This window comes from Tamandua tetradactyla, chromosome 17, assembly GCF_023851605.1.
Source record: "Tamandua tetradactyla isolate mTamTet1 chromosome 17, mTamTet1.pri, whole genome shotgun sequence".
In the NCBI taxonomy this organism is placed as follows: domain Eukaryota; kingdom Metazoa; phylum Chordata; class Mammalia; order Pilosa; family Myrmecophagidae; genus Tamandua; species Tamandua tetradactyla.
The window spans coordinates 48,982,354-48,988,422 of record NC_135343.1 but is presented as its reverse complement, the minus strand read 5'-3'; the positions used below and the strand labels follow the sequence as shown (position 1 = coordinate 48,988,422).

Genomic DNA, 6,069 nt, shown 5'->3' with positions numbered 1-6,069 from the left:
CAGGGGATCAGGGGGAATGGGGGAATAAAAGAATCAAAGAGACAAATTAAACCTTCATGATAATTTAATTGCCTTTAATAATTGCTCATGTGACAGGATCCTAAGCTATAGTTAAGAAAATGTCAGATCTCTTATTTCTGCTTCCATCTGGATGACCTTGAGTGAGTTTCTTCATCTCTGAATAAGGAGGGAAACAAAAGCCGACTTCACCCAGGGAGTAGTTGTAACACCTGATTAAATGCAGTGAAAGCCTTTTGATTAATAAGTGCTTGCTAATAAAAGCAAGTTGTTCTCACGAAGCGTTTGCTCGGCTTAATTAGCGTGGCAATCTTTTCTCCATAGTCCAACATAAATGCAATATAAATAAAAGGGATTTGACCCTATTTTTCATTGCCAATTTCCCCAGAGTAAAGAATAATAGAATCTAGATTCTGGCCTAGACTGATGAATTTAGTCACCAAAGTGATATTTGGAAAATTAAAATGTGTTCCCAATCAATACCATGTTTTTGTGATTAATGTAGTTTTCTTCCATTCATTAATTGAAGTTTATAAGTCACTCACCACAGTAGCATGATCACCAGTGGTTTTGGCCTTTACTTTGGCTGTACAGCACTGTGAGTAGATGCTACCAAAATGCTTTTCCTTTGCAGGGCAGTATCGTACCTAAGCCATCATCTCCAGCCTGCTTTTTTGATGGATGGCTTCCCTGACTTGCGCCCTTTTGCACACCGATTTGCAATTCTATGCTTTCCTCCTTATTTCTGGTGACAAACAACCGCGACCGCATATGTTATAGTTTATAAGCTGCTGGAATGCAATATACCAGAAATGGAACAGCCTTTAAAAAGAGAACTTAGCCCGGGCAGCCCAGGCATGCCCAGTGCGGGAGCAGCTGCCCGAGCCCCAGGAGAGCCCCAGCAGGAGCAGAGCTGCCTGTTACCTACGGAGCTGCGGGGTCCTTCACGATGTGAGACTTTGGGGTGCTTCTCCCTCTGTGTACTTGGTAGTTTGGGTAGTAAAGAGTTGGCTGACAGTGTCAAAACCTTTCTCTAGGACCTTGGCAGGGGAATCGAAGACGCCATGTGGGGCATGTGTACCATCTCAAAGCTAGATGCTCGAATCCAGTAAAAGAGAGAGGAGCAGCAGCTGCAAAGAGCAAGTAGTGGTTGGCCCAGTGGAGAGCCCAGAGCATAGAGGAGAAGCAGGTAAGTGAGCCACTTATTGTTGGGAGAATTTTCCAGTGTGGTGCTTGGAAAGGCGAAGTATTCTGCTTCAGTCTCCTCTTGATTTATCAAGTGTTTATTTCTGCATTTCAGTCAGTAACAGCACAAATTATCAGTGATCCATCACTACATGGAGATGTTTGGTCGTGGCTGGAATTCTTCCTTACATCAACTATCAGTGCTCTTTGGGAGCTCCCCTGTTTGTGCTCAGCAAAGTTGTCAATGCCATTTGGTTTCAGGATATAGCTGATCTGGCATTTGAGGTATCAGGCAGGAAGCCTCATCCATTTCCTAGTGTCAGCAAAATAATTGCTGACATGCTCTTCGACTTTTTGCTGCAGGCTCTTTTCCTCATCCAAGGGATATCTGTGAGTCTCTTTCCCATCCATCTCATTGGTCAGCTGGTTAGCCTTTTGCATCTGTCCTTTCTTTTCTCTCTTTACTGCTTTGAGTATCTCTGGCTCAATAAAAGAATTGAAATGCACCAGCGATTGACTGATTGTCAAATATAGAAAGCAATGGGCCTTACTCTTTTGGATTTGTTTTGCCCCTGACCTTTCTCACAGCAGTGCAGTCCTCACACATTATCAGTGGCTGCCTCTATCTCTGCCTTCCTTTCTTTATTCATTATCAATGCCAATGAAGCAAAGACCCCTGGCAAAGCATACCTTTTCTAGTTGCACCTCTTCTCCTTGGTGATCTTCTTAAGGGACAGACTCTTTCACAAGATGGTGTATCTGTCATCTGCCCTGAGTGTTCAGTCTCTGCAGAGAAGTTCTCTTCACCGCATCCATCGCCTACCAAACTGAAGGCTGCTGCAGGCCACTGAATCTCCTGGCATCCAAAGTGGGTGGGTGGGATTAGAAGGAGGCTGTGGCAGTTCTTTACCCTGTTCACTTCCCCTACTCAGGAGGGCAGGACCCACTCTGCCAAGGGCCCTCTGCATAGTCTCTTCTCTCTGAGGAATTGGAATTTTTGTCTCTGGTGCATGTAAGCCAGACTCTCCTGACACCAGTATGTGGATTTTTTAAACCACCGTGAGTCTGAAAGGACCACAGGTTTTTCTGCAGCTATTTTCTAACATTTGCCAGCTCCGGTGCCTGGATTGATTTGAATACTTTGTTTTTCTTCCTGTGCCATTTACTGTCCAATCTCCCCTTCCTACCTTCCACCACCCTTGGATGAATGGATTTTGTAAATCTAGCTGTTGTAATTTGTGGATTTTTTTTTTCTGTGAAGCACATATATCAGACATTAGGGTAAAAGAATTATTCCTTGTCACTCCTTTTATAGCCATCACTGTCCTGTTTCTTGTAAATCTTGATCTCTTGCTCCACTGCAAAAACAAACCAACAACAACAATGAGCGCCTGAAGACATGGGACAAGAGAAAAGACCTCCCAGCCAGATCTGATGGGTTTTGAGGAGTGATTTTCTTTCTTCACCTTGAAGGATAAAAGGCTTTTTTTACTGATACATTCAAAGTTCCCCAAATGTGGGGAAGTACCAATTCTGGACAAGTGACATTGCAATACAGAATAGTCAGCAAAGCTAAACTTTTAAACTCTGAGAGGTCTGAAATGTATTGTTGGCCTCTGCCTATATAGGGTACTGTGCATAGGAACTGATGGGGTAAACTTATTTAACACATTATACCTGTGGGGAAAAAAAGGAACTTAATAAGTTCCAAGTTTACAGTTCTAAGCCTATGAAAATGTCCAAACTGAGGTATCCAGGGAAAGATACTTTAATTCAAGAAAGGCCGATGGGTCTGGAACACCTCTGTCAGCTGGGAAGTCACGTGGCTGGCATCTGCTGGTGCCTTGTTCCTGGGCTCCTCTATTCCCTCGGGGGTCGTCACTTTGCCTCTCTGGGGCTGGCTTTCATCTCTTGGCTTCCCTTGGCTCTCTCCAGATATTGGCTTGCTTAACATTTCATGTATCTCATGGGAAGGCAAATGACAACATCTACTATTGCTCCAACCATCTCTAAATATCCTTGTCTGTGTTCTCTGAAGGAACTGTTCTCCAAGCATCTACATCTGCTCTCTCTGTCAGCTCTTCTGTCTCTAAAATGTTTTCTTTTTGAAGGACTTCAGTAAACTAATCAAGACTCACCTGGAAAGGGTGGAGTCACATCTCCATCTAATCAGAAGGTTAGATTCTGGGCGTGCCACATCTCTGTGGAGATAATCTAATCAAATTTACCACCTACAATGTTGAATCCGGATTAAATGAAACACAATACTTTCAAACCCACATACCATATAACTCCACTCTTGACTCAGTTTAAATTTAGGGGCCATGGGGACTTCATACCAGGCTCAGTAGATATTCCTTTCAGATCTCTGCACATGCCTTCCTTTTTGGCCCTTGTGAGGGCTTGTGACTGTGGAGCCAAGTCATTGCCATGTCCACCACTGCACCAGAAACAGAGAAGTCCCACGCCCAGTGCAGACTGACAGAGAAAGATCACTGCGCCTGCAAGCCGAGCAGATCTACCAAGCAGATCTACCTGGGTCCCTAGCTTCTCTGGTAATTGCTGGGAGACGGCAGGAGATACAACCCAGATATGGGGAGGAGTTACACCCCCTGGGACAGACTTCAACCAATAGGGTGGAGCTGGGAGATCACATATTTTTCCCTTCCTCCCTGAGACAGACTGTTTAGAGACTCTGAGGTTGTTCCTTGTAGCCAAGCAATTTAGCTGTGCTTGTTATGTTCTAAGGCCAACTCAGAAACGCATCCCCTTGTATTAGCTCTTCCTTTCCCCTGCTCGTACTCCCTGAGTCTGCAACAGTGCTGTGGCTGGTGAATATTTAATGATTACCTCTCCAGGTGTAATTCCAACATAAATATTGGTTGATATGTTTGTTAACATGCAGGAGTAAGATGAAAGTGAAACAATGAAGATACGAATCTGAGCATCACTCATTCATCAACGGGCATGAACAAATTCACTGCTGTGTTGGATAATAGTTTTTTAATACCAGAAGCATATTTCAGTTTTATGTGCCATTCACAACATAATGGCTTTATATTAATGCTATAATGGAGTGCTTTTTAGTTTAACTTGCATTATGAACATTTTCTCCTTCACTTTCTTAACTCTGGACAATCAACAAAACAATAAAGCGAGCCCTGAGTTGTAGCATACACCAATCATGGTTGATTTCAAGCTACCCACATGCTGTCACTGGAAGGGAAATTGGGAAGAAGCAGGTAGCAGATCACCAACATTTGATAGTTCCACTATATAGACACAATAGGCGTTAATAACCTCAAGAGCATAGATAATAGAAAAATATAGTAAAATAAATTAGGAAATGATAAGTTTTGAGTATTACTTTTGTTATTAATATAATATCTTTAATTATAAATTTACATAATTTTATTTTAAATGGTGACTGTGTGTCCCGAAAATTAAACACTCGGCTCTTACGAGCCAGTAGGAGGTAGCTCCAGCACCCCACCAGCTCACACTTCCCAGAAAAGTTCTGTGCCAAAAACTTTTAACTCAAGCTCTACCTTTGGGTAACCTGCACGGAGAGCCTTAAAACCACTGTGAGAGTTTTACCATCTCCTATTAATTTTGACTTTTCTTTCTCATTTATCTTCCTCTTAAAAAGAGAAAGAGAAAGGAAAAAAAAATAGCACTTAATAGTGGCCAAAGGACCTTGGAGTGTTCCTTAAATATTTTGTTCTTCACAAATCCTTTGGAAGCTTTATACCACTCTGGGGCCAAGAAGGTTTCGTGAAAGAGAAAGAAAGCCCTGATAGCAATGAGGTTCCATTTCCCTCTTGTCCAGCAGGATGGGAACTGAGAGTTGGGCTTGTTTTGATTTAAATGTTCACAGTTGTGCCTTTGTTCAGGGAGCTCAGCCCCCTCCTAGTCTGTCTCTGATTTTGTCACTTAACCCTATAGCAAATGGGGGGAGACTCTCAGAAGAGGATAGAGGAGGGACCCCAAATATATGATCTCCATGTCCCTCTAATTTGGAAGAGTCAGTCATCAAAAATTCCTCTTGTGATCAAGATCTCCTCTGGCAGTCTTGTTGACCCCTTGTGACATGCAACCCATTCATGAGCAGTACAAGAGTCCCCATTCTCACCCTCTTGTGATTAAATGTCACTAGGATGCCCAAGTGAATTCCCAGTGTCCTCCCTCAAAGGATAAGACGAGGAGCAAATTCCATAAATCCCAAATATGCAACAGAAGAAAGATCAAAGAGCTGAATTATTTCTTACAAATGTTCTAAGACATAGACTATAAATAAGGAAATATAGGGTATTATGAGCTGCTAAGGTACCATTCAGGAAGACATAGAGGAATCTTAGCAAGGGGAAACTAGCTGTAAATCTCTGTCCTTATTTTGAGAATTGCAGGTCACCCCAATCACATTTGAGCATGGCCATTCTAAAGTATCCCCAAACATATACTTTGCCCATTTTTCCATTGAGGATAATTCTCTTTTATTTCTGAAGAAATTAAAATCTTAGGAAAATTAACTCTATTTTTCTAATATATATGTTGTAAATACATAGTTTGCCATTTGACTTTCAATTCATTCATAATATCTTTGATATACAGAAATTTTAAACATATATGAGCAACATCTGCCAATATTTTATGACCAGTTTTCTGAGTCATAAAATTTCCTTCAACCGTGCCCGTTCCCATTCCTTAACTGCATCCTGGCAGTGGTTAGAGTACTTTGTCTTGGCCAACACTATTCCTCTGGCTAACTAGGACCATAAAAGTCCCTCTGAGTGGCAGGCATCTGGAAACCAGCCCTGATGTGGACCATCGTGCAAGTTCTCCAGAGGGCCCATTTGGTGCCCTGAT

At 42.3% G+C, this 6,069-nt stretch overlaps 1 pseudogene; it reads left to right on the top strand.

Moving 5' to 3' along the window:
* Positions 1-875: 875 nt before the first annotated feature.
* LOC143661158 (etoposide-induced protein 2.4 homolog pseudogene) lies at positions 876-2,054 on the top strand (annotated as a pseudogene).
* Positions 2,055-6,069: the final 4,015 nt, after the last annotated feature.